Raw genomic sequence first — 10,421 nt, 5'->3', positions numbered from 1 at the left:
CGATCCCGGGACTCCAGGATCATGCCTTGAGCCGGAAGCAGATGCTCAACCACTGAGCCACCCAGGATTCCCGTCTTGTGGCTTTCAATGCAACTTCAGGTACTAGACTCCAAGCTGTGTCTCTTGAGTTTGGACTGCTCCCCTGAACTTCCAGGCTCATACTTGTCTTCTCAGACTTAGCATATCCCAAACTGTATTTCGTATTCTCCCTTGAGCCTGCTCCTTCTGCAGAGTTCTCAGTTAATGAGCATGCTGTCTTCTCAACTGCTCAGATCAACTGCCTTTGGACTATCTTTGCATTTACCCCTCTTGCATCTTGAATCTGACCACAAATACTGTCAGTTCTACTTTCTGCATAGGAACAAAATAGAGCTAAACCTCCCTATCCCATTGCCACAAACCCAGTCCAAACCCCACATCATCTTTTGCTTGGATGATTGTAGTAAACTTCAAACTGGTGTCAGCATCGACACTCAGCCTGTTTCCAACAAAGCAGCCATGTTGAAACCTATGTCAGATGGTGTGATTCCTCTGCTTAAACACGCCTTAGGCTCTCACATCACTCAGAGTACAACCAAGTCCTTCCTACGGCCTCAGTGTGGCAGGCTTCCATTATCCCCTGGGACCTCGGTGCTGCCTCTGGCCCCCTCTGCCCATTCTGCAGCTTCTTTGATGCCATGCTCTTCCTCCAACAGATTGGATATGCTCCTTCTGACTCAGACCTTTGTACTTCCTCTTCAGGCAGCCAACCCAAGGCTCATTTCCTTCAGATTTTTATGCAAGAGGCTCTTCAGTGGGACCTCCCAGGACCACACTGTCTCAGATTTTAACTCAGCTCCCTACACTTTACATTTGTCTTCCATGCTCTATTTTTTTCTTCAAGCTTATTAATGTCTAAACATAAGATACATTTTGTTTATTTGTTTATTGTCTGTCTCCTCACTGAGCCCCAAAAGAGCAGAGAAATTGCCTACTTTTTTAGAGTTCTATCTTAATGCCTACAACAAGGCCTGGCACCTCACAGGCACTTTTTAAATATTTGCTGAATGCTGACAACACTTGTATATATATATTTATTTGTTCCCTCAGTGAAGTAGCAAGTAATGTACTATCCTTATATTATCATGTTGGGGGTTATTTCAACATATGAATTTTGGAGGAAGACAAACACTCAGTCCATAACATGGGTTAAATTGTGTCTTAATCCCCCACTCCCAAAAGGTATATTGAAGTTTTAACCCCCAGTACTTTAGAATGTGACCTTATTTGGAAAAAGTGTCATTGCAAACATAATTAAGAAGAGATTATGCTAGAATGGACCTCTAATCTGATATGACTGGTTTCCTTATAAGCAAACAGCCAGGTGAAGCTGGAGGTAGAGGTTGTAGTGATGTATCTACAAGCCAAAGAATTGCAGGAAGCAATTAGAAGAGGCAAGGAAGGATTTCTCTTTAAAGACCCTTGGGGGAAAAAATAAAGACCCTTGGAAAGGGCATGGTTCTGACAATACTCTTGTCTGGGTTTCTAGCTTCTAGAACTTTCTGATGACAAATTTTTGTTGTTTGAAGCCACCCACCCAGCCTTGGTACTTTGTTACAGTAGCCTTAGGAAACTAATACATCACTTAAAAAATATATCCTTTGTAGATATATGATTAACTTTTGTTTGTTTGTTTGCTTAGGCTTTGTCTAACCTGAAGTTAGGTACTGAAGTATCTTTGGATGAATGGATTCACCAATAAGACTATTCTTCTCAGTAGGTAGTCCATTTTTATTTATTTAAATTTTTTTTTAATTTTTAAAAATTTTAGTTTTTTATTCATGAGAGACAGAGAGAGAGAGAGAGAGAGGCAGAGACATAGGCAGAAGAAGAAGCAGGCTCCATGCAGGGGGCCCGATGCAGGACTCAATCCTGGGACTCCAGGATCACACCCTGGGTGGAAGGCGGGTGCCAAACTACTGAGCCACCCAAGGATCCCCTGTAGTCCATTTTTATTTATTTATTTATTTATTTATTTATTTATTTATTTATTTAATATTTTATTTATTTATTCATGAGAGACAGAGACACAGAGAGAGAAGCAGAGACACAGGCAGAGGGAGAAGCAGGCTCCATGCAGGGACCCCAACATGGGACTCAGTCCCGGGACTCCAGGATCATGCCCTGGGCCGAAGGCAGGTGCTAAACCACTGAGCCACCCAGGGATCCCCCTGTAGTCCATTTTTAAAATGAAAAATAAACCCACAAAACTTAGCAACCACCATTGGTTATTGATTAGAAAAAAGTTACTGAAAAGTAACTTGCAATTATGCAAAATGATGCACATTTAGAGATATTTATTGCATGGTTGTTTATAATAGCAAAAGACTGGCAACAACCTAAAATGTTCATCAGTAGGGGAATAAGTCAAATGATTGGTGGTTCAACATCTACTCAGCTATTAAATATTATAACTCTGCTCACATGCTATAACATGTGAGAAAAGCAAGTACAAGTTTGCTATCAATCATGTAAAAAAATCACACATACACACATACAATGTGATTGAAAAATCTTTGGAAGGAAGTAGAAAAGAATGGTAACAATGTAATACTTGCTTCTGGGAAAAAAAATTGATTATCTTAAAAAAAGAAATAAACAAACAAATAAATGCAATTTAAAAGCAAAGTGTGTGACAGTGCATACATTTAAATTCATTCATAAGTGCTATGATATCTGGTGGCATTTCACTGCATTTTTCTATTCCTCTGGCGTAAGAGGAATATTCCATGATGAAAAAACCAGGGAAGGCAAGGGGCCTGGATTGCTCGTTTGGTTTAGCATCTACCTTCAACTCAGGTCATGGTCCCAGGGTCCTGGGACAAAGTCCCGCATCGGGCTCCCTATTCAGTGGGAAGTCTGCTCTTCCCTCTCCCTCTGCCTCTCCCCTGGCTTGTATTATCTCTTCTGCTTTCACTTTCAAATAAACAAATAAAATCTTAAAAAAAGAAAAAAATCAGGAAAGCCAAAAAATAAATGAGAGAGAAAAGATAACTATTGCAAAGTGGTGTATAGGGTATATTTTTTAAACGTTTCGTAATTTAGACAGATTACTATTTTCTTTAGATTACTTTTTATATGAACTTTTCAACTGAAGTATAATGTATATGCAGGGAAGCGTACCCCGGATCAAAATATAGGACATTTTTAGCACCTCCAAAAGCCCCCTTGTGCCTTTTCTTTGTTCTTTCCCCCCAATAAAGACAAACACTGTTCTGACCTCTACCAGTGGAACAGAGTTCTCTCTGGTTTTGAGCTTTATATACATACATGAAACCACATAGCGTGTCCCCCACTGTCCTCCGTACTCCACTCATGCTGTGAGAAATGACACCAAACATCATCTGGAGGCTGTCACCACCCTCTATTCTCACCTCCCTACATCCCCACCGTATGCCCAGGCCACTTTATTTACCTATTCTGTGAGTGGTCACATGGGATATTTCACTGTGAGTGGTCACATGGGATATTAGGGGCTCTTAACAAATAATACTGATGTGAAAATCGTTGTACACATTTCTGGTGCTCAGACACATTTCTGTTGGGTACTGTATTTGCTTTTTATGACCGCAGCAACAACTTACCCCAAAGTTTTCACTTAAAACAATACACATATGTTATTCTTGGGTCTGTAGGTCAGAAATCTGCCACGGTCTCACTGGGCATTATCTCACACATTCGGGTTGTTAGCAAAGTTCAGTTTCTTGCTGCTGTAGGACTGAGATCCCATTTTCTTGCTGATTCAACTGAGCGTCATTCCAGCTCCTAGTGGCCTCTGCATTCCTTGGTTTATGACCTTGTCTCTATCTTTAAAGCTGGCAAAGATAGCTTTGATTCCTTCTCTGGCCACATGTCTCTGGCTGTTCCTTCATTGTAGTTTTTCTCTCTGACCACAGTGGGAAAGTTTCTGGGCTTTTAAGGATTGATATGGTATTAGATTGGGCCCACTGATAGCTCAGGATAATTCTCTCTATCTGGAGGTCTGTAACATTAATCACACCTGCAATTTACCTTTCACCATGTATGATGATAAAGTCACAGGTTCCCAGGATTCGGAGGTGGACAGCTTGGGGAAGGGGGGTGGTCTTTTTTCTGCCCACCAACGGTATGTGCCTGGGAATGTTTGGTAATAAGAGGCGCATAAATTCAAACAGCAGACACTGTCAATAGTTTTTCAAAAGGTATCGGTTTACATCCCCATTGGCAGTCTATGAGAATCCAGTTGGTCTACATACTTGCTAATTCTCAGTATTGGTAGCTCTCATTAATGTTAACCAATCTGTTGAGCATGTAATGGTAAATAGATGTGGGTTTAATTTGCATTCGTCTCGGTGATTAATCATGAATATTTTTTCATATATCTATTGGTCATTTGTATGAGCTCTTTTTGTAAAATGCCTGTTCCAGTCTTTTGCCCATTTCAAAAATTACATTAAAAGCAAACCACTTTGGGATCCCTGGGTGGCGCAGCGGTTTGGCACCTGCCTTTGGCCCAGGGCACGATCCTGGAGACCCGGGATCGAATCCCACGTCGGGCTCCTGGTGCATGGAGCCTGCTTCTCCCTCTGCCTGTGTCTCTGCCTCTCTCTCTCTCTCTCTGTGTGACTATCATAAATAAATAAAAATTAAAAAAAAAAAGCAAACCACTTTTTGAACTGTGAAAACATTCATCAGGGTAGGATTTGCCATCTGAACATGTTAAAATACCTAGAATATAAGTAGATAACACTAATGCATCTAGAATGCCAGTAAAGGAAGGAAATGAGCTAACCTATGCACTTCTTTGCTTATCTTTCTTCCCTCCAATAAAACTTACCAACTAATGAAATCAATAACAATAACTCACATTTGTATAGTACTCTAGAATTTACAAAGTGCTTTCACATCCATTTTCTCATTCTGCATTTGTTGGAAGGAACAAATAATATGTTGCTTGTTAGTCCTGTTTTCATACCATATATTACTTTCACCAAATGCAAAAATCAAGGCAAGATCCATATATTAAAATCATTATGGTTGGGCTAATCAGTAGCATAATATATGAATTTTATAATTATTCTTCTTTGCTCACAATTATCTCGAATTTGGTGATAAATGTGATAGATGCTTGCAGAATGTCTAACATACCCTCCATTTCACGATGCTTGAAAGGCACTTCTGGGAGTTGCTGTTAAATCAGGAAGAGAGCATAAATCCACACAAGCCTGGTGATTGGAAATGGGTCTGTGGCAGAGGGGAGCAAACCTCTATTATAGACAGACGCAGAAAGAAACAAATCAAGCAGACATTTTTTTCAAGAAGCAGATCACAAATAACCTTTCTACATTACATGCTTTTTTCATTCCTTCCACACTAGACACTGATTACATTAGCCTTCTTTGATACTTTCATAAAGAATTGTCTTTGTTCGATAGCACATCTTTCCTTGGACTAAGTATGTGTGTCTGGGGGTGGGAGTCACGGAGGACTAATGTCTATGGGTATGCATGAAATGAGAGAAACTGTTGAGGAAAAGCAATAAACATGCATTAAAATTCTGAGGCTGAAAGGTATTCTGATTTTTTTGCTTCTTGACATTTTAAATACCGCTACGCTGTAAAAGTGTTATGACCTCTTTTCCCATCAAGTTTACAACCTGAAAAGACGAGACAGGCAAATGTAAGATAGAAATGAAAAATATAAATGTAATGACCTCCTTTTTAATACGGCCATCTCAAAATCAGGATCATGTCTCATGCTAAGTGAATTGTCCCCCTCTAATTAAGTAAAAGCCACCAAAGGTAGAAGGCTTTGTTTGCCAACGTGATACTGATAGTGTAGCTGCTTTGTGAGTTTTATCCTCTTTTCTTTTTTTGTTTTAAAGATTTTATTTATTTATTTGAGAGAGAGAGAGACTGTGAGAGAGAGTATGAGTGGGGTGGGGAGGAGAGGCAGAGGGAGAAGGAGAGGGAGAAGCAGACTCCCCGATGAGCAGGGAGCCTGACACAGGGCTCTCTCCCAGGACACCGGGATCATGACTCTAGCCAAAGGAAGATAGTTAACTGACTGAGCCACTCAGGCACCTCATCCCCTCTTCTTAAATCACCACCTACTCCAATACAAATTTTTGCCTTGTGATACTTCTTCATTTTTCATATTTACATCCTATCATGTTACAGCATGGACATCATGGTACCATTCAATGTGCACTTCCCCCTTTCCACTTAACTCACTGCTCAGCATCCATTTGGGTGTCCACACCTCCCCCATGCACTCCGCTATTCAGCATACATTTTTCCTGCAAGCTGCCTGACTCCCTGGTTCAAGGAAGGACATATGGCTCTTTCCCTCAGTGAATAAGGAAGCCTATGGGTTAGGGAATGGAGGCATGAGCTGACATTGCCAAGGGCAGATGAGAGACTGGAAGACATTGGATCTTTGACAAGATCAGTGGAGACTGAAATGAACCAATGGTCCTGACGCTCAACCCACAACACATCTCCTTCATGGAAAAAAAGGCAATTTGAATTGGATTCTCTGTTACTTACAATCGAGTGTATGACTGGTACGTTTTTTTGTTTTTTTTTTTAAGATTTTATTTATGTATTCATGAGAGACACAGACAAAGAGACAGAGACATAGGCAGAAGGAGAAGCAGGCTCCCTGAGGAGAGCCTGATGCGGGACTCCAACCCAGGACCCCAGGATTACTATTGGAGCTAAAGGCAGACACTCAATCACTGAGCCACCCAGGTGGCCCTGGTATGTTACTTTTAAAACACTGTATATTCATAGAAATTTTGAGGTGTGGTAAGATCAACAGATCAGGAGACAATTACTATAAAAAATATTGTTTGTTGCTTACAACTCCCAAGGAGTCTGGGGCATGCCATGCAAGGGGCCCACCAAGCACCTGGCTTGGTTAGGAGCAGAGGAAGGAGAACAGTTGGGTAGGAGCCTTTATTGTGGTTTCCGTGGGAAGGAATGTGGAGCCATGGTGAAAAGGTTTAGGACTGACTAGTTCGAATAATTTCAGTGGGCTCTAGGGCATAGGGTCTGTCCCTAGTTGTCTAGTACCTGGCGCTGAGGTGATTAGGGCAGTGGATAGTGACCCAGAGTTCAAGAACCCTAGCAAGGAGTGTTGGGGCATGGGCTCTGGATTGGTTGATTTGTGTTTAAAAACCATGCTCATGGTGAGTTATTTACTATCTCTTGGAACTGGCTCATCACCCTGGGAAGGAAGTCCCTCCAGGGTCACAAGGCCCCAGATGTCAAAGCATCAGAAAATAGAATATAAAAGACATGGTTAATACACACGTTCACAAAAAGCTTAATAAAAGCAACTAAAAATTATATTTCTGCTTTTTTTTATTATAGAGAGCATGAATGTGATGGGGTGAAGGGGTGAGGGGCTGAGGGAGAGGGAAAAAGAGAGTCTCAAGCAGGCTTCATACTCAGTACAGAGCCCAACATGGGGCTTGATCTCAAGACCCTGAGATCATGACCAGAGGTGAAATCAAGAGTCAGACACTCAATCAACTGAGCCACCTGGGCACCCCTGTTTTTCCTATTAATATTGCAAAAGAAATAAGGAAACAACTAAGCTGATTTTTCATGATACCGCCACAAATTTTCCAACCAAACTGTGTATGTTAATTATGTAATCTCTTTATAGTATGAAGCATTCTGAATTGCCAAGTTCTCTGTAGAATTACTGATTATTTGGGCATGGTTACCTTTATTTTATTAAAGAAGCCTTTGATATCCTTTGCTTTCTCCTTTATTCATTCAACACTGTTTTCTGAGCACTTACTATATCCTGGGCACTGTAGACATAGCAAGAACCATGAAAAAATCCTTCTTAGAGTTTATATTCTAGAGGTGGTGGGGGTAGACTAGAAAAAAAGAATTGAACAATTATATAAGACAACTCCATGGGATCCCTGGGTGGCGCAGTGGTTTGGCGCCTGCCTTTGGCCCAGGGCGCGATCCTGGAGACCCGGGATCGAATCCCACATCGGGCTCCCGGTGCATGGAGCCTGCTTCTCCCTCTGCCTATGTCTCTGCCTCTCTCTCTCTCTGTGACTATCATAAATAAATACAAATTAAAAAAAAAGACAACTCCAAACAGTGATAAGTGCTATGAAAAAAATACATAGGATGGGGAACTAATAGGCACCATAGGATGAGCCTGGGGAAGAGTCAATTTTTTATTGGTGACTAAGAAGCATAATCAATCCATTGGCCTCTCCTCCTCCCATTTCCCTTCCTCTTTGGATTCGTTCTGAAGGTATCTTATATCATGCGTAGGGTTCCAAGGGCTTCTGAATCAAAGTGCAGGTGGATTTTACCCCTTCACTTCCATCCCACTGCCCCAGATGTTGAGGGTTTTTCCACCTTATGTCTGTTGTCAGAACAAAGGCAACTCAACACTCAAGGGGCTCTCTCTCCCTCTTTCTGCTTTCATTTTAGAGAAATTCAACCTAGCTTGCTTCCTGTGTGCGTCCTCTAGAGAGAACACCATATTAGGTGCCGGGTCTTCATTCCATCCTAGCTCTATATGTCTTGGTCATGCCCAGGAAGGCCTGGAGTGTCACTGCCCTTCCCACAGGTAGCCAGCTGGTTGCAGAGCATTTGTGGAAGTGCGCCTTTGGTTTGCTAGGCTCTTAGTTTCTTTGGTTTGTTTGTTTGCTTGGTTTTAGCTATGCCCTGGTTTAGAACTTTAGTCCGTTCAGGCTGTTACAATAAAATCCCATAGACTGGGTGGGTGGCTTACAAACAGCAGCAATATATTTCTCACACTTCTGGAGGCTGGGAAGTCCGAGATCAAGGTGCCAGCAGATTTGGTGCCTGGTGAGATCCCACTTCCTGATTTCTAGATGGCTCTTCTCTCACTACAACCCCATGTGGTGGAAGGGGCAAGGAAACTCTCTGGGGTCTCTTTTATGACACAGATCCCATGGATGAGCCTTCTGCTTTCATATCTTAATCACTTCCCAAAGTCCCCACCTCCAAATACCATCACATTAGGGGTTGGGTTGTGAGGAGGCAGAGCCATTCCAGAAGGCTAAGGGTTCTGGAAGACTAGCTGCTGTACAGGACAGATTTACCATTCAAGACAGCCCCTTTTACTGATATAGGATAATACAGAAGATTTGCTGAGAACTGTGTGCCCACACCCTTCAGTTGCAATCGTTCCATATTCTATAATTATATGAGAAATCCACGATCTATGTGTTTCCCTTGTACCTTTGTTGACAATACTGAATGTTATGAACTGGATTATGTTCCCCCATCGCCAGTTCATTGTGGAAATCCTAACCCCCAATGCCTTAGAAGGTGACTGTATTTGTAGATAAGGCCTTGAAAGAGGTGATTAAATTAAAATGAGGTCATGGGGCACCTGGCTGGCTCAGTCAAAAGAGCATATGACTATTGATCTTGGAGTCGTGAGTTCAAGCCCCAGGTTGGGAGTAGAGATTACTTAATAAAATAAAATAAAATAAAATAAAGTCATATGGGTGGGCCTACTCCAATATGACTAGTGTCCTTGTGAGAAGTAGAAGAGACACGAGGGGTGCATGTGAACAGAGGGACAGCCTGTGAAGAGGCAACAGGAGCACGGCCACCTGCAGGCCAAGGAGAGTGTCCTTAGGGGAAGCGAACCCTGCCAGCACCTTGTTCTTAGATTTGTAGCCTCCAGAACTGGAAGAAACTAAATTTCAGTTGTTCAAGCCATCTGTTTTGTTATGGTAGTCCTAGCAAACTGATATGGTGAGGAAGAAGGGGTCCCCTGCCAGCATATTTCTTGCTGACATGAATTTTCGATTCCATTCCACTAATTCCAGTCCACAGACTCTGCATCTCTGGCTTTTCCTCTCCTATGCCCTGAAATCTATGCAACATTCTTCCCAGCATCCATTTCCCTTCTACTGCCAAGAGCGTCTTGCTTTTCCTTCAAACAGCAACGTTTTAAATAATTTTTAGAATTTAAATGCAATTTGCCAACATATAGTATAACACCCAGTGTTCATCTCATCATGTGCCTTCCTTAATACCCATCACCCAGTCACCCCATCCCCCTACCCAGCTCTCCTTCTGCAACCCTATTTGTTTCCCAGAGTTAGGAGTCTCTCATGGTTTGTCTTCCTCTCTAATTTTTCATCACCCCTTTAAAAAGCTCAATCCGGGATCCCTGGGTGGCGCAGCGGTTTAGCGCCTGCCTTTGGCCCAGGGCGCGATCCTGGAGACCCGGAATCGAGTCCCATATTGGGCTCCCGGTGCATGGAGCCTACTTCTCCCTCTGCCTGTGTCTCTGCCTCTCTCTCTCTCTGTGTGTGACTATCATAAAAAAAAAAAAAAAAAAAAAAGCTCAATCCAAGTAGTTTGGGAGGGACTACTGCC

Source organism: Canis lupus, chromosome 1 (genome assembly GCF_003254725.2).
Source record: "Canis lupus dingo isolate Sandy chromosome 1, ASM325472v2, whole genome shotgun sequence".
NCBI lineage: Eukaryota > Metazoa > Chordata > Mammalia > Carnivora > Canidae > Canis > Canis lupus.
This window is presented reverse-complemented; position numbering follows the sequence as displayed.